Raw genomic sequence first — 23455 nt, forward strand, 5'->3', positions numbered from 1 at the left:
ATCTTCTCCCTTTCTCTATTTTTACATAGGCAATTGTTTTATCTAATATCATGGTTCCCGGAAGTCCTTCAGCTCAGAAATAGATTACCTTAGCGTATTTGGCACATCGTTTTGCAATTTTGGGTGCTGAATGCCCTTCAACTTTGTACTTGTTTGGCTTTATACATATTTTGATATGACCGTCACTGATGAGTCTTATGTAGACGAAACGCGCGTCTGGCGTATTACATTGTAATCCTGTTACCTTTGATAACTATGAGCATTATCCTTTCGATGATTATTCACAAATCAGTGAAAATGATTCCAACTAAATCAAATTTTGAATTATGTTTTCTTTTTATGCCATCATTGCTCACTAGCAACTGATTTTGGGAGATGCAGATGCAGTGAATAGTTATTTATTATTTTTGATTTTCGTATGTCCCTCTTCGTATTGTGTTGATTTGTAAAGTTGGAAATAATGCTGATGAATCAACATGGAGTTTGATGGTTATTACGCAAAGGTTCAAAAAGTACATTTTTTTTCATATGAAACTCGCATGAGACTAAAAAGAAATGCCGTTTTGAAAGCAATGGAAGTGATCGCTGAGGTTTATAGACTAACAATTTAGAAATTCATCAAAAATGTCCAAACCTATGTTGAATATGCATGAAAAAAGGAAAGTTCCGAAAAAAATCTTACTTTTAAGAAAATTAACAAAAACATGAACAATTGAGACAATACTGATACTTTTTTTTTTAAGAAATTCATTCTAGAATTAATTGATAAATATATTCAAATGAGCATAACTATGATGATTTCAGAAAAAAAACAAAAAAACAGCAACGTACATTAGCTGACGATTATGATCTTACTCTTCAAACTTAATTTCGAGTAAAATCACCAATTTCCCCGCCCCCCTCCTTCCTAAAAAAAAGAAAGTACGGTAGTTATTTATAGTTATCCATTTCAAAATATGATCTTTTCCTCTTTTGAAACATTTTAGAAATATAGCACACGTAGACTCTTCAGACACAAAACAATGTACCCAGTACCAGCTTGTTCTAAAAATAAAGGGGCAATCTATTAATCATTGCTGCATTGTGTTTATTGTAAGAAAAGAGACAAATAATTGCAGATTGTAGGTATCTGTTAAATACGCTTACAAGTTTGCAATAATTAAAAAAATGACAGATAAATTTTAAAGCTTTTGATACGGTGTGCCAAACAGTGTTATAGCGTTATGCGTTGCCACGATGTTACTGTATACTTCAAAAATATCGTTGCTGATGAATAATCTTTTACAGGATATACCTTAAAACAATCAAGGTTACTAAAAGACTTTCTTTCAACCAATCGATAAATCGTTTACTTTTGACACAAACTTATTCGGATTAATAAATTAGAATATTCTGCCTTTTTTTATGAAGTTACCTATATTTGTATTATGCTGTTATTTTCAAAGTTATAGGCATGTCTTTTCTTTGACTATTTCAGTTAATGTCACCATGTTGATCTAATCAATTCAATTCAACTGACAACAAAGGATACAACTGACCTGGATATGTAAGTTGAATATTTCGACCATCAGACTATATCATATTTTGATCGGGATCACTCGAAACATGATTCACAAATTCATTATACAATGAGTGTTGTTAAATTTCAATCTATTGCCAAACAAGAAGTGCCTTTATGACAGAATTAAAAATTGCTTCCTCGCTGAAACTCAACATTGATGAAAGTGTGTTATTTTCGGACGGAGGGACGGAGTAGATTGGATAATAGACCTGTTTTAGCCTTAGACCAGGCTGATGATCTTTAATTTTCTTTGTATTGTATTGAAGGCTATTCGTTTTGTTGTTTTTCATATTTTTGTTATGACCTTGTCAGTTTTATTCCTAATAATGTCACTTTGGTAATATTGCTTCTCTTTTTCAGCTGTTATAATAAACAAAATACGAAAAGTTTTCAAGCAGTCCTTTGTACCTAATTTAGAGTTGATTGGAATTCATAGTTATGTATGGACACACAGTGTTTTTAAATATTTTGCAAATTGAGTTCACATGAATTCAATGTAAAATTAACCTGAATTTCACGTTAATCGAGTTTATACACGAAATTCACGTTAAATTTTTCATGTGAAATTCACATGAATCGAGATTGTTTTGTTTTTTTAAGAAATTAAAGTGAATTCAGCCTCAATTATACAAATTTCACAGGTTTTAGCTTATTAAAGTAAGTCCGTTCTAAGCTAATACAAATTCTGTTTTGATATATAGAAGCATGAAAAATATTCTTCTTGGTATTGATCATGTGTTCATACTTGCATTCTATTTTACCTTCTTGTATCCAACTTGTGTTGGTCTTAAACAAAGAAGGCAAAAAACTGCATCAGAGGCTATAAATAATAAACAGGGCACTTTAGTTCACTCCGATAACTTTTTGGGTTGTGTGCGAGTATCAATCTTTTTTTTGTGAACGATTTATGGATTTATGGTCATTTATACAATACATTTGCACTGATGTATATTTGTAAATTGTATGTACAAGTCATATTGTGTGGTCATCAGTTTTGACACAAACCAATCATAAACGATTGAAATAAATTATTTTGTATTTTCGAAATGAAAAAAAGCATTTTTCTAAACATTCTTTATTCTACACTAGTTATACTGGCAAATGACAGTGAAAATAAAAAATATCAGATTTTGCACTTTGTATACACTGTAAGTTTATTCATTCTAATTGTTTTAAGAATAATAACACGAAGGGAATTTAACTAGACAAATAAGGTCTAGAACAACTATCTGGAAGAAACAGACAAGTTGACCCGATATTCATACGTTATAATCCTTATGTTTTAATACATAGCTTATGCTTTACCAATTGGTATTTGTAAGTATATTTGAGATTCTGATTATATTGACAATACTCTGTGGACATTCAGTTTGAATTGTCTTTCTTATAATAAAGTACTATTACCGACTGCAAACTGTTGGCTATTTTAGCAAATATAACATTTCATACCTTATTTTTTTCCGCTAGATCTATGGTTGTTCTTTCTAATAACAATTTCACTAATTTTATATTTTGTCTTTGAACAGCTAAATGTAAAAGAGTGTCACCGTTCTGAAATAGAAAAGTGGAATAGTTCACAGTACATACATGTATCTTGAAATGTTCGCATAGAAGTCACTCCTTTGATAACTTCTTCTGCAACTTGATACAATCTAAGTTTAGTGGATCTCAATGCTCGTCAACTTCGTACTTTATTTAGCTTTTTTAAAACTTTTTTGGATTCGAGCGTCACTGATTAGTCTTGTGTGAACGAAACGTCCGTTTCGCGTACATATAAAATGTAGTCCTAGTATCTATGACGAGATTGTTATTATACACTCACACTTATGAAAACAAGTTTTACACCAGCAGTTGTGGCTTCATAAGTCGACCTAAAACCGACAACACCATAGAAAAAAAATACAAAAAGAATGAACAACACTAACCTCAAAAACTTTCCATTTGCAACATTTAATAACACCTAATTTACTAAAGACAGAAAACAATGAATATGCACAATAAATCAGCAGTAGGGCAATTTACTTTTCAATAAATGCTGTTAGTGCTATTTCAGAAACCTCATTTTGAAAAAAAACAATATGAAAAGAACGAAAAGCTATTTATTTTAAATGCATATACAAATTTAAGCTAAACTGTTTGCAAATGAATTAAAAGTCACGCTTTATTTATTGACAAAACAACCATCTGAAATATTTATATTGGTAAACAAACTGTTCAAAATACCAAAACATTTACTTTGGCATTAGATTTCTTCTGAATTTTGATATTTATTAACATTGCAATGTTTGGAGTCTCGTCTGTACTCCTTAATTTTTACTTATCAGGTTATTTATATTTGGCATGGCACATACAAATGAAAAGAAAGCAACTAAGCTACATCATGAACATGATTGTCAAAATAAAAAATATAAATGGCATATGAAAGATATATAGGGGATATGTCGATAGCCATACGTTTACAATCTTTTGATTAGTCTGCATATCTTCTGTTTTTTCTTGACAAACTTATGTATATTGGGAAGGTTGGAAATACCGGGAACATTATCTAGACATCAGATATGATGTTTCTTACAGATGTATAACTTATAATAATTTACTTCAAGCTTAAGCTTATCAATGTACGCACAGAAGTTACCTTTTAATTTTGACAATGAATTGAACATCATTGATAAATCTTTACTGCTTAAATTTTAAATAACCTCAGTTGCTACATACGGTTAATAATCAATGTTTGTAATACATGAGCATCAGGAATATTTGGGATAATAACTCTTTTTACAGACATTGACACTTTTGGTTTAATATGGTAATTCAGATAATAATTTTGTTTTGCTGTTTTCCAAATAAATATGATTTATTTTTCCTTCCGATAAAATAAAGGTATAAGGGTATTTCTTGTGTATAGAATGTCACCTCTGGTTTCATTTGAACATGACTACACAATGACTCCAACAAATAATTCAAAGTGCTTAAACATAAAAAAAAATCAAAATAATTACTTCCGGTTTATTTAAGTTATTTTCTTGTTGACTTTCTTCAAGGTCATACTTCTTCAACCTGATGTAAAGACCCTATAACTTTATAATGTATCAAACAATAACAACAATACCAAAGTCCATAGAAATTTCAAAACCGAAAGTCCAAAAATTCACCGCACCAAACTCTGTAATAAGAAGTTACAGCGAATGTGAAAATCTAAAAAGTCAAACTAATCTTTGACCTTGACTTCAACTTCCAGGGTATATGACAATGATTTCAATTTAAATCAAGAGACCCTTGCTCTTATATATTGTTAATGAGTTACATGTATATCACCATACCCGTAATGTTTAACCTAAGGAGGGGATAACTCTCATATGGAGTCTCCGGACAGCTTTAGTCCAATGATAATCCTAATCCTAAAAATATAACGAGCAATTTGGTAACCCAAATTTGTCTTTTACGGTTTCGAAGAAGAAGTGGACACAAGTGTTTTTGGGGATTACTTTTACAAAATTTGCTCGGTTAAACCTTGACAATTTAAAATCGCAAAAATTGTTCGATATCATATAAGAAAACAAATAACAATCTGAACAAAAGCAATAGGACTTTCTATGGAAAAGTAGAAATAATTAATAATCAGAACAAAAGCCAAATGTCTTTCCACGGAAAAGTGAAAAGACCTAATTATCCGAATAGAAGCAGATGGTCTTTCTCTAGTGAGAGAAAAAAATAACATCTGAAAGAAACATACAAGTTGACCCGATATGCATACGTTAAAATGAAGGCCACCCAAATACAAAAGTCTGTGAAGCAGAGTGAATTGAATAGTCCATCAAAGTTCACTATCATGAATATGTGTTTTCGATGAATAGTTCAAATACGGTAACTATGTTAATCGTACCCAACTTATTAAACTTTCAATAGAGAAAACCATAGATCTCGTTATGTATGGTACATGTTTAGACTTTCGACTATCAGACGATCTTCTATTAAGATTGTTATCATTAGAATCATGATTCACAACTTAAATTCTACTAATTAGCTTTATATTCGAAATAATTAACATCGAGTGTACAGATGTTTGTATATCCAATTGTTTTCCATTTAACCACTTACAACAACTATATATCGCTTCTTGAAACAAACAAATACAAGAGTCTATTTTCTTTGCACAGATTTTAGAACAAACGTCTCACCAGATGTCAAAATGAAATGATGAAATGCAAATGACTGAATAGGTGGTTCAGACATAACAAACGGTTTTACATCCTTATACTTATTTCTCATTCATTGTGTAGTAGTTTCCATATATAATGCACTGTTTTGCCCTAAGAAAACTACCACAGGAGTAAGAATCTAATTGATAACTTAAGACTACATCCCCCATAAATATCAAATGATTACCAACAAAATGTTATATAATTCCATTTTACTGTCAAATGCTACAAAATGTAGCTTCTCCATTCGCCTAGGGTAGGATATTCTACCTCAAATAGCAATGTAAGTGAAAGACATGAAAAGCCAACCGATACTATAAATGATCAATTAAAGCAGCTTTATTAAAAGCTAATATTATTAGTTACGGTTATTAACTTGTATAACAAATTTGAATGTGTGTTAAATAAATTGCAGTTTGCGCAAAATAATCCAATATCAAAAACTGTCAAATCAGTTGTCAATCAAGTCTGTACTCTGAAATAAATCAAGTCAATCGATACACTCTAAATATAGAACGTATGCACACAAATATGAAAGTAAGAAAACCCAAATGGCATTATAGTTGAAAAGTAGGATTTTAGACAATTCTTACAAGTTAAAAGGCTAAATATGGATTGAATAAGATGCAGTAATGGCATCTGAATTAGGTAATTATGTTGTAGATATGAAGGATCAACCCGCAAAATAAGCAATTATGCCAACGTGGAACTAAGTGTGACCAGTTTCGCTGTAAAATATACGCCGGTAATGATGACTGAAGCCTATATGTAAAAGTATTAATAAAAATAATCGTGTAACAACACTGTCTATCGTTAAGAAAAAAACTATTTATGTTCCAAGAAATGATATCAAATAAAATAGCATTCTCAAATTGCAACATCTAAAAGCATAAATGCGAAGAAAAAAAATCCCAATAAATGTTTATCGTTCATTCAACATTCCAATATATTCATAATTCCTTTTTTTGCAGATAGAATTAAACTACACACACGAAAATTATAAACTTCTTTGTAAATGAGTACAATTTCTGTTTCCTTATTTATAACTTTACTTTGGGATCTTCTCCCTTTCCTCTGTTTTTAAATAGATGATTTTTTTTTATCTAATATCACGGTTCTCTGAAGTCCTATAGGTTGCATTTTTGTAAATATTGACAATGTATTTTCCCATAGGAACTCCCTTTACGGCTTACACTGTAACACTTTTACTATGAAGTTTTGAAAAAAATCATATCCTAGAATGGAAAATGTATATACACTACTATTTTTGCAAAGATCAAATAATAGGACTGTGCGGCATATTTTCAACGTTTATATGCCCCAAACTTCTACGAATTTAAACTAGCACTAAATTGCTTAACTACCCCTGCCTCGACTTTAGGGTTACCACATATTTCAATATCAACAATAATCACATACGATATTTACTGGAAACATTCCTAAGTTATGTCACTATGAGATGCAACCTATAGATCAGAACTGGGAACCAGTATGTAAACAAAATTTATTATCTATAAATAGTTTAAATCTCCCCAAAAGAGGCGTGGTTTGAGAAACAGCTGCATTTACAAAGTGCAGTCTTTAGCATTAGCCTGTTGATGCTTCTTTACAAATAGGTAAAATGATTCCAACTAAATCAAATTTGCATTTGGATTTCTTTTCTTTTTATGCCATCATTGCCCACTAGCATCCGATTTTGGGAGACGCAGACGCTGTGAATACAGATCCATTTTTTTTGGTTTCTGTACGTCCTTTCCCCCTCTGAAGTATTATGTTGACTGTAAAGTGGGTACTAATGATGAATGAACATTGAGTTTGATGGTTCTTACACAAAGGTTCAAATAGTACATTTTTCATATGAAACTCGCATGAGACTTATCTACCGCAAAAAGAAATGCTGATTTCTAAGCATAGGAAGTGATCGCTGAGATCTATAGGCTAAACATTTATAATTTTAACAAAAAATGTTTAAGCCTATGTTGAATATGCCAGAGAAAAGGAAACTTTTGACAAATATCTGAATTTTTGTTTTGAAAAATTACCAAATCATGAACAATATTTGTTACTTTGATAAATGAGGTAGTGTATTCATTATAGAATTAATAAATAAGTATATTTAATTGAGCAAAAATTTGATGAATTCAAAAAAACAGCAACGTACATTAGCTGACGATTACGATCTTACTCTTCAACTTAATTCGGAGTAAAATCGCAACACTAATTTTCACAGAAAACAAAACGTACTGCAAGTTTTCATTGTAATTCATTTCAAAACATGACCTCTTCCTTTGATAACATTTTAATAATAAAGCACAAGTAGGCTCTTCCGACACAAACAATGTATCAAGTATCAGCTTGTCCTGAAAAGTAAGGGGCAATCTATTAATCATTGCTGCATTGGGTTTATTGTAAGAAAAGAGACAAATCATTTCAGATTGCAGGTATTATAATTAGTTAAATACTCTCACAAATTTGCAATAATTAAGAAAATGGCAGATAAACTTTGAAGCTTTTGATATGGCGTGCAGAATAGTTATCAAAGGTACCAGGATTAGAATTTAGTATGAACAGTTTTATAGCCGTATATGTTGTGACGATGTCATTGTATTCTTCATAAACGTCGTCGCTGAATATAAATAAAAAAAAACCAATCACGGTTGCTATAAGACTTTCTTTCAACCAACTGATAAATCATTTACTTTTGACACAAACTTATATGGATTGATAAATTAGAATTCTCTGCCTTTTTATGAAGTTGCCTATATATTATTTGTATTATACTCCTAGTTTCAAAGTTTTAGGCATGTCTTTTTTTTTAAATTTCAGTTAATGTCACCATATTGATTTAATCAATCCAATTTAACTAACAAAAAAGGATACAACTGATCTGGATATGTAAGTTGAATATTTCGATCATCAGACTATATTATATTTTTATCTGGATCCCTCGAAACATGATTCACATATCATTTGTTTCTAATTAGCTTTTACACGAAGGATATGCCAAAACTGATAATATAATAAGACTATCATGTTGCACATGTATGATATATTTGAGTGTACATATTTACTACAAATTTTATTAGTGGGTAAAAAATTTTAGACAATGTAGCCATCAAACATTTCGTGATCACAACATCAGCGAATTTGAAGAAATAGTTTTAGAGTTCTTGTTAATTACAGGATATAAATGTGTAAGAAAAATAATACAGGCTAACGCAGTTCATATCAATTACGAAGTGCATCTGGTATACAAGTAGTTTGAGGCTGATGTGTATATAATTTAGGTATTGATACTGGTCATACTGCAAATACGCACATGTGTTACGTTGTAGCTTTAAGTTATCCCTGTATATGAACGAGGAGTATGCAAAGCTCTTGTTTTGCATATATTTGTATGCAGATTTCCCTGACATCGCAATAATTATTATCGCATATTCGTCCATTCTTCAAAAATCGCAATATTAAATGCACGTAATAATTTCTGAATTAACAGTACATTTCCCTTCTGATACGTTATTCCAAAGTTGCATTTTATCTCATGGTTTTTAGGATACAGTGCTGATGATTAGCAGTACGAACGAACGATTCAAATTGGAAAGACGAAATTATCCCATCGAAAACTTGTTTGGCGCCATCACGAGTTGGTTGACCACTTTGGATTATCTATTTCACAGATAAACATGGATATATTCAAATGGTATAAACCACAATCCCGTCCTATTTTTCGCGAAAGTGACATTCCCGAAGCAGACTTATCGCCAAAAAAGTACCTACACGAACAACACGCTAGGTGCTATATGTAAAAAATGTAAAAAAAAAAGTCTGGCTCTGCGTCATTGAATGAAATTTATGGATGGAAAAGTGGGACGAAAATAAACTGACAGCGCCATGTCTAAAAATTAAAAAAAAGACAAACACACAAACAATAGTACACATGGCACAACATGTAAAACTCAGGAATAAGCAACACGAACCCCACCAAAAACTTGGGGTGATCTTAGATGCTCCCGAAGGGTAAGCAGATCCTGCTCCACATGTGGCACCCGTCGTGTTGCTCATGTTATAACAAATCCGGTAAATAATCTAATTCGGTAGGTCACATTCGATATCCGATAGCATCTGTAAAACGATTATTCCATAACGGTCAACCAACTCGTGATGTAAGTGCAACATGTATGCCGGAGTATAACAGATTATTGCCAGACCAAATGTTACAATCATCTATTCAATGGGAGCCAAGCAAAATTTGATAAACATTTTCGAGGTACCATGAGTGTTGTAAATTAATAAAAAAAAAACATCAGCAAATAGGAAGTGGCTTCACGGAAAAAGGTGAAAACTACTGACACGCTGAAACCTTAATAACAATATCAGGATAAAAACCAAATATAAAGTCATTCCCTTTCATAGGGGCAGAATAAACTTGACTATAATTTTCATTATACAACGAGTGTTGTAAAATTTCAAACTATTGCTAACCAAGAAGGGCTACATGGCAGAATTGAAAAGTGCTTACTCGCTGAAACTCAAGATTAATGAAAGTGTGTTTTTTCAGACGGAGGGACGGAGTAGAGTGGATACTAGACATGTTTGATCCTTTGACCACGTTGACTTTTTAAGTTAATGTCAACATGTTGATCTAATCAATTCAATTCAACTGACAACAAAGGATACAGCTGACCTGGATATGTTAGTTTTTTTTTTATCTGGATCACTCGAAACATGATTCACAAATTCATTATACAATGAGTGTTGTGAAATTTTAAACTATTGCCAAACAAGAAGAGGCATTATGACAGAATTTAAAATTGCTTACTCACTGAAACTCAACATTGATGAAAGTTTGTTTTTTTAGACGGAGGGACGGAGTAGAGTAGATAATATACCTGTTTTAGCCTTAAACCAGGCTGATGATCTTTAATTTTCTTTGTAGTGTATTGAAGGCAATTCGTTTTGTTGTTTTTCATAATTATTTTATGACGTTGTCAGTGTTATGCGTTACAATGTCCCTTTGGTAATTTTGCTTATCTTTTTCAGCTATTGTAAAAACTAAATATGAAAAGTGGTCAAGCAGTCATGTAGACTTGATTGGAAATCCTAGTTATTTATGGCCAGACAGTGTGTTTAAATATTTGGCGGTACACGATTTATGATTTAATTTTCAATGCAATGAAGCATGGTTGGGTAAAATATACTTTAACACCACAACATGTAGAACAAAAAAAGGCAATTGAATCATCTTATTCAATATAAAGACCTATGTTTTACTATCAACACTATGTGTTGTACAACTGAAAAGATACAGTTACTTGCAATATTAATGTAGCAGATATATTTTACATATAATGCAATATCCATAATGATACAACAAATGATTGACATTTATCTTCAAATCTCAATGTATCATGAAGCATACACATACTTAAGAGATAATATGTAAAAGAGGACGTAGTATAGCAAGGCATTTAAACAGTTTTATAGAATATGATATGATTTCTTTTATTTAGACGATTTAGATGATTTCAAGACAAATATTGCATGTTTAATATTTCTATGCAATCAAACATTGGCATCTTATAATGCTCTCGAATACAGACTATAAGACACCAGTAAAGATTTTAGTCTGAAACGGTCATTGTGATCTGAAATTCTTTTAACAGACTTAAAAATAAAAGATAATGTTATTTTCAGTTTTTCAGTAAACCTTCAAACGTATCAACTGCGGTAAATACGGTACTGTTCAGACCATTCGCTAGCAGGGAATTAAGCTGGGGTCATTCTGTTCAGTTATTGCTATTTAGCTTTGCATATCAACAATATATTTGATTCAAATTTTATGTTCACGAAAGAAAATTTTGAACCTAAACAGACGATAAACCTTTAGAGTATTTTAAATTCGAAAATATATAAATGTAATGCAATAGGTCACTACTAGTTAAATTCACTGGACGAATAATTTGAAATAGACTTTTTGTATGTAGACAACCTTTTTGTGCTCTTGTTCGGACATCACAAGTTTTGGGTACATAAAAAGGTCAAAATATTGTAATAATCTTTCAACCTCCTGGATACCAAGGAGGTAACAATCGAATTTATAGGTTAAAGTTGAACAGTAAGCGTAATGTTTTATACAATATCAAAGGAAAACTAACACAACACTATAGATTTACATACTCATTTGACATACATAAAGTCCACAATGATACAAAATCGAATAACAATAAAACAAATTATCAACAGCTACAACGTAAAGTTATAACCTACAATTAGACTTACATCAGCTAGAAATTTTATATGATAACACAACTGAAACTATGTAAACATCACAACCAATGCAAAGCTCCAAGTGGTAAAGTTGAAAACATCCCTTCAAAAATTTAACGGATGCCATCACAAGTTGATATGTATTCCAATTATCGTTTTCATAATTCCCCGAATGTGACCTTCCGAATTAGACTGGTCACTAGTTTGAACTGTAATGAGCAAGAAGACTGATACCATATGTGGAGTAGGGTTGATTACACTTCCAGAGTACAATATATCACTCCCTGTCTTTGGTTGGATTCGTGTTGCTCAGTCTCTAGTTTTCCATGATTTGTTTTGCATACTGTAGCTTGTCTTTGGTCGTTTTTAGTTTTTGTCATTGTCAGTTTATTCTAGACATATAAGTTTGATTGTCCCTTTGTTTTATTTTGTTTCTCGTCTTTAGATAAGTATCAAATATGGTTGAGGCTAGCGCATTAGACTATTAACAAAAATGTTAAGGACCATTTTGGCTTGTACTTGCCTTTTAATTTATTTAAATTTTGGTCTTTCGTCGGCTACTTAAAGATCCTAAATTCGTATTTTGCTGTACGTTGTTTTACAATCATTTATCTGTATTTAACATATCAGAACAACAATACCTATCAATTTGTTAGAATGTATTGATGTTCGGATTCAAATTTCAACATTTGTACAATGGCATATTCGATCTTTTGCATTTTGACGTTTCTAAAATCAGAGTTTAGTCGTTACTCCTTTAATTTTGACTCGTCAATTATTTATCATGTCATTTATCATTGTCATGCAAGTAGAAAGATTGATCGATTGGTTGGCATTGTTTTTTTGTGCATTGGTTAATTGATATAAATACACATTATTTTGAAGGGCTGACTACAGTAAATCACGAACATAAGTAAAATAGTAAACATTGCAATTTGTGCATTCTTTTAAATATACTTCAATTTAAAAGAATACCCTGAACATGAGAGAAAATGTTTTTAAATTATTTTTACTCAGTTTTTCATTTGTCGTATTCGTGCTAGTTGAATTTACAATTCATTGATTGTTGTTTTCGTTATGTCCATGAACAAATATTTCCTGCATATTCAGGTGGAAAACAAACAATCAATAAATACAATGGAAAGGTACACCTACAGGGATATTGGGATAAAGGTCGGGAAATTAGGACTGCCACAGGATGGTATGCTTGACACTCAAACCACATCTGCCTTTATTTATTTATAGGGGCAGAAAATTTGCTACTAAAGTCGCATTGCTACGTGCTAGGTACTGGACCCTGAAAGAGATGACACAATCGCTGTTAAACACGCCGAGAACGTAGCTCTTTCTCAACACGAATCATCGGATTTAGCGTTTCCATTATGATAGGACATGGCTGTGAATTTGTACATTCAAAATAGCCAAACATATTCCCCACTCTGGCAAGTTTTTTTTGCCGTTCAGAGGAAGACCAAATGAAACCATATCTCTAAAAACAAGTCACCTTTTGGATCTCTGTTGAATGTGTGTACACAAAAAAAACCATGTAAACAAATAAAAAAAGATCGGGTGTTTTCCGCTGTCCTAGATTCGTAAAATTGCAGAAAAGAATAGATAGATCTTTAATTAGATATGCAAAAGTAATTCATTTGTAAGACTTTCATCTAAATGAAGAAAAGTATATGTTTTAATACGACTGTGTATAAAAATATAACACAATTGATTCATAATTCATTTATGTCCTAATTTGCCATAAGGGGATATAACTCAGATAATCTAATCTTTATAAAGGAATGTGTTCTAATTTACCCATTTTGTATATGTAGTATTAAAACGAGTCTTGTGACTTCTTTTATTATTTTCATTTCTCCAAAGCATATCATAAGACCTATCTTCTCATATCGTATCTTAAAACTGGTTTACCTCCCTCACAAACATGACAAAACTGGTCTTATTATGTATAATATATACAATATTTGACAATTATGCACAAACCGTAGGATGAGAAAATTACTCGTGACCCATACTTTTGTAGTTCATGTTTCAAAAAGCATGATGTAAACTACATTTTTATTTGGAAATTAGTTTGGATTTTGTCTTAGGCTTTCTTTAATTTAGATAACAATTAAGAAAGGTTTAAAAACCTAGAAATTATGATATCTCATACCTGATTTTTTTCAGTCGGATCTATACATGTTCTCTCTAATAAAAATTTGACTATTTCGACATCTCCTCCAAGAACAGCAGAATGTAAAACAGTGTCATTGCCCTTAAAAAGAAAGGTTTCATTGTTCACAGCACTCACGTAAAGTTTTGAAACGCTGCTGTAAATTCAAAATAACTTCAGCTTATTTAGACGTTTTGCATTCATATTCAATGAAGGTAGACACGAGTGTAGATATGATATTATGATCAACAAATATATACCTTTTCCACCTTCTGCATCACACCAACAACATACAATTCTTACAAATTGACATATATCATTGTGTATTTGATTCAAATTTTATGTTCACGAAAGAAACGTTTTGAACTTATTCCATTGTACTTTCAATAATCATATGGGGTTTATTTTCCACAGTATTACAATATGAATATGAGAAAAATAGATATTCCTTATACTAATGGCATATTTAAATTTTCAACCAGTAACTAGATACGAATAATGTTTCACGTGTTTCAAGATCATGCATTTGGACAGTTTTAAAGCATATAACGTAATGAATTTTGTGATTTTCTTTCCGATACAAGAACTTTATTCTGTTTATTACCATGCATATACATATCTTAAAGTTGGTTCTGTGACTCGTAGTATGTAGGTGTTATAATGCTTTTGTTTATACTTTGAAATGAAGAGGACATGAACATACAAATTGGCGACCTATATATAGATATGCATATCCAAAGTATTTGTGAGAAGGTTACAATGTGTACTACCCAAAATAATTGTTTTGAATCATAACGTATAGAAGTGGGCGCAATAATTTACAAGGTCATAAAATATTCCAATAATTAATGCATTAAATTCAATGTCATTTTCAGACTTACACAATTCATTTGATAGGGCGCAGTGGCAATGTATATATTGTTATTGAATAAAATAGTTGTTAAAATTGTTTCTAAAAATTTAGATTAGGAGAGACATTTATGACATGGGTAAACATTTTGTTCCAAACGTATCTTAAATATACCAGAGAAAAATATTTGTTTTGTTTTGGAATATGGCTTATGTCTTAACCAATAAACCAACAAATTTACTAAACGAGGCAGTTCTGGTTACATGCAGAATATTGATGGTGTATTCATCCTGAATTCAACATTTGTTTAAATGAGTATAAAGTTCATGATGTGAGACAAGCAGCAATTTGACGATTATACACATAACAGGAATCTAAATACTGACATTATTTGTGGTAATATATTTCAAAATATGACCTCTTCCTATAGTAACCCTTTTGCAAATGAGGGAAATCTAGGCTTTTTATACAAAAACAAGAAACCAAGTCCTTACACCTCCAAATAAATAATGGTAAAATTAATAAATCATTACTAAATAAAGTTAATTGTCAGAAAAATTGGGCATATTATTTCTCAGTGTTGGTATCTACAAAAGAGAAGTTCGACTTGAAATGGATTATATCCTAATGAATTCATACGTCGATCTGTTGAAAAACCTTGTCGAGGGTGAAAGAGAAGAATTCAGTATCAATCATAAAATCAAAATACATTAATATGAGCATAACGGTCTCGAAATTTTTCGAAAGACTACAATGTATTTTACGAGCTATCTTTTCATATTTTATGTTTTTAAATTTTTTGTTTTGTTGAATTGTATTTTTATCTTACAAAACAGTTTTTTCTTAAGTATAATGTATACAAAATCTGTGAAAATATTGCAAAAACTGTAACTTAAAAAATGGTCTCGTGGCCCATTCTTTTGTTTTAATTAAGTTAAGAGATGACATCTGAAAGACCATGAAGAAACAAACAAGATAATTCGACATTCAAATGAAATACCAATGAAGTATTAAGTATATTGAGAAGTGTGGTACACAAATTATATGTATTAAAATGGCATGTTTATTTGGATATCATCAAGTTTTGTGTATTCATAAACGTTTAATCAGAATGATAATTCAATCCAGGCAAATAATACCTCATACCTGATTTTTTTCAGTAGGATCTTGAATTGTTCTTTCTAATAACAATTTGACTAATTCGATATTTCCTCCAAGAACAGCAGCGTGTAAAAGAATGTCATCGTTCTGAAAAAAAAGGTTTGATTCCTCACAGTACATAAAGATTTACAATGCCGCTGCAAATTCAACATGACATCACATTTCACAGGCAAAAATGTGTATATGTTGTGTACAAGATGTAAGTTTGTGCAACTTATAATTTGTACAGGGCTTTTGTACAAGTTATAAGTTTTTTTGACACCTAACTTCTATATATTTAAGCCGTATTTGAGGGTTTCAAAGTCGTATCATGGATGTCCACACGTGATCTCTTTGCATTGAAATATTAAATTCGGCTTTAAGAAAACGTTCAGTTTTCAAAAGTTAATGTTTAAATAGTTTATATATTTTTAGTTTTCTGCTGATTAATGAATAAGAAGATCCTGCCGTGTTTCAATACTTTCTATACACATTCAATACATTTGGAGTATCGTGCTGTTAATTTCAACAGCTTACATCTGAATATCAAATATCGCTACTCCCAATTCTATTTATAAATTTACTGTATTTTTGCAAGCAGAATGGATACGTGAAATTAAAAAAAAAAATGTTAAGTAGTTTATTGCACACGTTTAGTCTTTTCTAAATAAGATTGTAAATTGTTGATTAATTTAAAAATAGATATAAAATTAATACAATTTGTTTTTCATTTTCGTTCACATTCCCTGCATCAAATAAGAGTGTCATGAGACAGGTACTTCTTAGTTGTTTTTCCTTGTAAGATAGGCTTGTCGATGTAACGACAACAGCAAACAGCCATTTTGACAAAAAAAAGCAGAAGACACCAAAGGAACAACCATAAATTTTAAGATGCATCTATTGTACAAAGGTAAAATTTTTTGATCAACGAAAGATTACACAACACTCCATAGAAATATAAGACTGAGAAGCTCGAGTGCCGTCGAAACCTTTGCAATTAATTTTTTAAAGTGTATGTGTAAGGTGGGTACAATTGTTGGTGTGTGAACATTAAGTTGGATGGTTATATGAGCTGATTAAGCAATGGTTGCAAATCTGTACAAGTAATACATTTCATATATTTCATACCTTATATACTCTTTTAAGATCTATAGTTGTTCTTGCTAATAACACTTTGATTATTTTTAATCTGTTGTGCAAATCTGGATAGTACTACAAAAAAAATGTTACGGTGTTCAAAGAAAAGGAACAAAAAATGAGTGAACATTAGAGTATGTTGAGCTGGCTATCGTTTCACAAAGAATCGTACGTTTTACGTTTCCGATTAAACTTACGTTAAGCGTAAGATTTTACGAGTGTTTCACAAAGGTGATCGCAAACGTAACATAAACGTAACGTAAATTTACGATTATAATGAAAAAGGGGTGCTTTCTTTGACAGCCGCGTTCATGTCTATAAAAAGAATTGTTCTTTCAAAACCAGGAAGAAAATTCATACCATCGTATGTTGAAATAGTTATCACTTTTTTGTTAGTATAGTAATGAAGTTTAGTGAGGTAAGCATGGTAAGCGTCCAATCTAGTTCTAAGAAAATGTTTGCTTTGATTTTATTAGAAAAATTAACTGGCGGAGGTTTTTTTCATGCACGGTCTTTTTTTGCTATTGTTGAAAAATGATGAATTCATAAAAAAAAACGTTAAATTTATTATTATAAGTATCTTTGAAAGTTATTTATGAACAGGTATAAAATGTGTTAAGCATTGTGATAGTTTCTGATGCGTGTCTAGGCTTTTTTTTTTGTCAAGGAGGAACTCACTGGCAATACAACAATCAATTATGGAAATGTAAAAAGTAGACATATATTTTTATTTCATATTTTATAACGCTTTGCGCTGCATTTGTTACTGTATCTCATCCAACAAATATAATAGTCATCAGGATATTAAAAAAGCATAAAAATATAAAAAAAAAGAAGATGTACCGGTATGATTGCCAATGAGACAACTCTCCACAAGAGACCAAAATAACACATAAATAAGCTATTATATATCACCGTACGGCCTTCAACAATGAGCAAAGCCCATACCGCAGAGTCAGCTATAAGAGGCCCCAAAATGACAATGAAAAAAATTTCAAACGAGAAAACTAACGGCCTAATTTAACTAACAACTAATAAAAAAAGCATGCATCTAAGACTAAATTATCAATCCGTACACATCCAACATCCAATGGATTTCGTGCAAAGACGTCATAAACAATAAAACATGACATTTTGTAAAAGCATATATGTCTACATGTTTTTATTATGATTTTGTTTTGTATCAGGGGGTTGTAATTTTCCCGCCAAAATTACTTATTCATTTGGGTCATGCTTAATTTTTCATTTGTGTATATATAAAGGGCAAATCTTAACACCCCCCCCCCCCTATTTGTCTCAATTTATTTACGATTGCGCTATGATCGTGAATTCAGAGTTACTCTAAAATGAGATTTCAAGAACATAAGAGGGTTGTGGTTTTCTTGTAATCTGTATTATTTAATTTGTTAAATAGTTTTTCTATAATCTTTATAAATTTTGCTCATTATTCTCTATTCTGCGCATTATTTGCTATCCTTATTATTTTGGCCTCTTTTTCTCGGTTCTTTATTTTATTTTATCCATTTTCTGTAATGTTAGCCCCTTATTTCCCTTCTATAAACTCCATTCAGACCTTCAGATATCTTTTTCTTAATTACAGGACCTGTCAGCAATTTGTTTCTATTAATTTTATTAATAAATCGATGCATTATCAAGAACTGGTTTATGCATATGTATCCATAGTACACCAATCCCGCTCGCACTTTTATGTATTCATGTTAATTTTGCATATGTGTTAAACAGTTCTCTGCAAAATGGTCATGCGCCCTAAGTTTTATTTTGATGTGATCTTAAATTAACTTAAAACCAAAAATTTAACATCACACACGCTATAACAGACATTACATTGAAAACTGACGACTAGTTTGGAAACATCGGTAAAACCACAAGTGGCGATAAGGGTCGGTTTTTTTTTTAGACCCGTCGCCATTTTCATTTAATTTTAATTTTGTAACTGTCGGATATCGTGACACCTTTGTTTTTATTTCATATACAATTAAGAATGGAAATGCTATTCTGTTCATCACATGTATAATGGGGATGATAATGGTGAATAGAACATTTATACATTAATCTGTTCCGGGAACAATAACTTAGTCCCTAGTGTGGACAGTGTGTTAGTCGCCATTTTTTAAATACTCCTTCTAAATTTATTTCTTCATGTTTTATGCCTCAAATAGAAATTATTACACTGTAAACAAAAATTGGGTCCTGAATTTTAGAGTAAAGAAGAGATTTGGTCCAGCTGAAAAAGGTTAAAAATTAGAATTTCGAAAGATGTCAAAAGTTTTCAAGACCCACTTAACATAAAATTGTCCATATTTAGGGTTAGAGCCGATGATTTTTCTATAGTTTTGATATAATTTGTCCCAAACATAGTAAAACACACTGTAAAATATTATTGAAAAAGCGCAGGTGTCATTTATTTAATTTTCATTTATTTTCTAAAAGAAATGCACTACAAAATTAAAAACCATTTGTTCAGAGAACAATTGAAAGTCTTTCCACATCAAAGAAATTTTAATAAGAAGATAGTTTCTTCATACTGATGCGATACATAGTTGTTTAATAATATTTTTGAGTGATATCAGAGAGATAATATTCCGGTGAAATGAATGTCACTTCCAGTCTCATATGATAGCTTATTTCACACTGATTCCGAAAATATATAAATTCTATATACCTTTGTATGTAGAATGGGAGAAAATTTGCCACTTCCGGTTTGTTGGAAGTCATTTTCAGTCTTCAGTTATCAGTTTATGTATCTATATGACAAAATATATGCATTCTGAGTACTTTATTTGAAAAGTTGCAAAAAAGCTACTTCCGGTTTTCTCAAGGTCACTTCCGGTAGTCATTTGTCAAGGTCATTTATCACCTAACCTTTGGTACAAGGTCAAATGGCTTTACAATGAACTTTGTTGAAGTTATAATCAAATAATCTCATATCAAGACATTTCAGGGGCACTAACTCCGATAAGATGCCATTAAATTGTATCAGACTAAATGTAGCATATCTTTATTACAATAAAGCAGACATTTTGCACTTGTTTTTTTAAATGTATCTTTCAAAGTGTCAGAGAAAATGCAAATACGAGCAAAAGTCACAATTAAGAACTTGAATTTCCCTTTGACCTTGACCTCATTTTCTAAGTTTGGACCTAGGGGCCTCAAATAAAAGTATTCCAGGCTTATACGGTTAACGGTTGATGAGTTGAAAAAACATACCGAAAAATTTATTGTGTCAGGGTAGATAAATCCTATAAAATGTCTTCGAATAGCTTCGATCCAAATTAGCTAAAAATTATTCCTGAGGATGTACTGAACAATTTGTAACAGCAATTTTGTGGCTATCTTTTTTTGTTACGAAGGAGATGCACACAGATGATAAACAGTGAATAGGGAGATAACTCTCACAAAGAAAATGGTTTACCTTAGCAGGGTGAAATTTAAAAGCGCATAAACTATACGATACCATATGAGAAACATCTAAGCGACATATTGCGAAACAAACATTTATCGCAAGAACAAAATTTGGCGGAAGAAAAAAATAATAATAATAATTAAAAACCAATTGTTCAGAGAACAATTGAAGGTCTTTCCACCAAAAACAAGGTATTTTAATATGTAAGTTGTAAAATTAAGTTTAAAATGTCATTTCAATCGTCAAATTATAGCTTATTGTACACTGATTCCAAAAATATATGGTTTCTATACAATATTTTTTAAATAAGGGAGATAATTTGTTTCTTCCGCTTTGAAACATGTTACTTTCGATAATATTTGAATATTTACTTGAAATTTATTCCAAAAATATTTGGTTCTATATACTTTTATATTAATAAAGTACAAAAAATAGCTACTACCGGTTTACTAGAGGTCACTTCCGATTGTTTTTTTCAAGGTTAAATGTTTTGATACCTTTTGCCTAAAGACTCATGGCTTTATCATGTATACATATGAGCTAAAAGCAAAGGTCAAAATCAAGAACGTCAATTTAAGCTATGAAATTGAGATCAATTTCAAGGTCATAAACCAAGGACCTCAAATCAAAATACCATAGGTCTCAATTATATTTGGTTAATCAGTTATATCACCATACGCGTATTTTTAAATACAAGAGGGGAGAAAACTCACATTAACGTTCAACGTACCCTTGCAATCAAAATTTACGTGTGACAACATGTCGCAACTAACAATTTAGAAAAAATAATTTGTTGATATCTTATACAGTTTATGGAAATTAGTGGAAATAAGCCAAATTCAAAAAGTAGAATATGACCTTGACCTTTGACCTTGAGCTAATTTTATTTTTTTTGGACCTTTTTCAAATCAAAAGATCCTAGGTCTCTATCACTTATGGTTTACAAGATAGAAATGCATATCACTTATATCAAATGCATAAGGGGAAATAACTCTCATATGGAGCGTTCATATGGCTTCGGTCAAAATACAACAAATCATGCGAAGGATATAACGAGCAATTTTGTAAAATAAATTTGTAGTAATCTTTTACGGTTGCGAAGGAGAAGTGGACACAAGGAAAACAGTGTTTGGGGAGATAACTCCTACACAGAAAAGTACTCGGTTACGCAGGGTAAATTTCAAAAGTGCATAAACTGTTCGATATCATATACCAAATATCTAAGCGACATATTGCGAAACAAATATTTATCGCAAGAACAAAATAAGGCGGAAGAAAAAAAATTAATTAAAAACCAATTGTTCAGAGAACAATTGAAGGTCTTTCCACCAAAAACAATGAATTTTAATATGAAAGTTTTAAAATTAAGTTTAAAATGTCATTTCAATCGTCAAATGATAGCTTAATGTACGCTGATTTAAAAAAATATATGGTTTCTATACAATATTTGTTAAATAAGGGAGATAATTTGTCACTTCCGGTTTGAAAAATGTTACTTCCGATATACCGATTTGAATATGTAGTTGACACTGATAGTGGAAGATATTAGCAAGGAAAATCGAGGGAATTGTGCAAATGATGATACAAGCATGAAAATTACCACAAACCATCATTATTATATACTTTGTAAGAAATAACTGCTGGCCATTAGAAAAAATATTTTTTTCGAGATGGCCACGGCCATTTTCTAAAATGGCTGTTTTCTTTAGTTTGAAAATACTGATTTTTCTAGAAAACTTTTCTTTGAACTTGTTTTAGTAAAAACAAATTACCAGGTTTTGGTGACTTCCTTCCTTACATCGCATATTTATAAAAATGAATATTTCACATAATCAGTATTTGCGCATGCGCGAAAATGTAACAACATTCTTTCAAAAAACATTTGAAATATTTACTATATATTTAGTGTTTTTGGATTTCTAATGATATTATGAATTGGTTTAATAACATTTTTCAAGGTTATGATACGCATGTGTTTCACACATTTGCACATGTGCAAACTATTTATAGACATCAAGAGCGATTTGTATGCACTACCAGGCAATTCTCATGTATTCGATGGTTAAGGCGAAAATGTGGTTAATCCCGGAGAAACATCAATTGTATCTGCAGATCAGCCGCTTTTGGAAATGCCTAAGCAAATTCAGTGGGAATGGCCTAATTTGTAAAGAAAATATAAGTGTATCGTCATGTTTGGTGGATTGCACATTGAATTGACTTAATATAAAACTCTGGGTGATATATTGCTTGATAAGGGATAGACATGTTGTCTTACTAAAGCCAATATTGCAACACCAAGAACGGCAGATTCTTTTTATGTATGTTCAAGTGTACAATGTACCTAGGACTAGACAGGCGCATCAGACAACTGCATGTATTTTGCTTAAACATTGTTAATTTCAGATTATAAAAGCTAAACTCAGAATATATAATTACTTCATGAATCTGTGACGTTCAATGTTTTAAAAGACTGGTGTAAGGAAATAGAGTCATCTCGACTACAGCTTAATTTCTGGCGTTCAATTATAAACTCAGAAGTTCTTCTGATTTTGCTATTATGCTCATTTGATGAGTTATATTTCGTACTTTTCAAACAGTCCATATAAAGCATGATAGCGTATTGTTTTAGGTCTTGATCGTGTAAATTATGCCCGATCGTTACAGACTCATCTCCGAGATATGAATTCCCTTCCCGAACTTCACCCACAGG

General features: G+C 31.2%; 1 protein-coding gene and 1 long non-coding RNA gene across 2 annotated transcripts in view; both read right to left on the minus strand.

The window, feature by feature from the left end:
* LOC134727740 (putative ankyrin repeat protein RF_0381) overlaps positions 1–23455 on the minus strand; it is a 296205-nt gene that overhangs the window by 194946 nt on the left and 77804 nt on the right. The gene's annotated exons all lie outside the window — the stretch shown is intronic.
* On the minus strand, positions 3015–17396 carry LOC134681969 (uncharacterized). The gene is made up of 4 exons (XR_010100735.1): positions 17313–17396; positions 16191–16292; positions 14195–14296; positions 3015–3112 (listed from the first exon to the last, which is right to left on the minus strand). It is a non-coding gene; the product is annotated as an uncharacterized LOC134681969 (long non-coding RNA).

This window comes from Mytilus trossulus, chromosome 8 (assembly GCF_036588685.1).
Source record: "Mytilus trossulus isolate FHL-02 chromosome 8, PNRI_Mtr1.1.1.hap1, whole genome shotgun sequence".
Classification (NCBI taxonomy): domain Eukaryota; kingdom Metazoa; phylum Mollusca; class Bivalvia; order Mytilida; family Mytilidae; genus Mytilus; species Mytilus trossulus.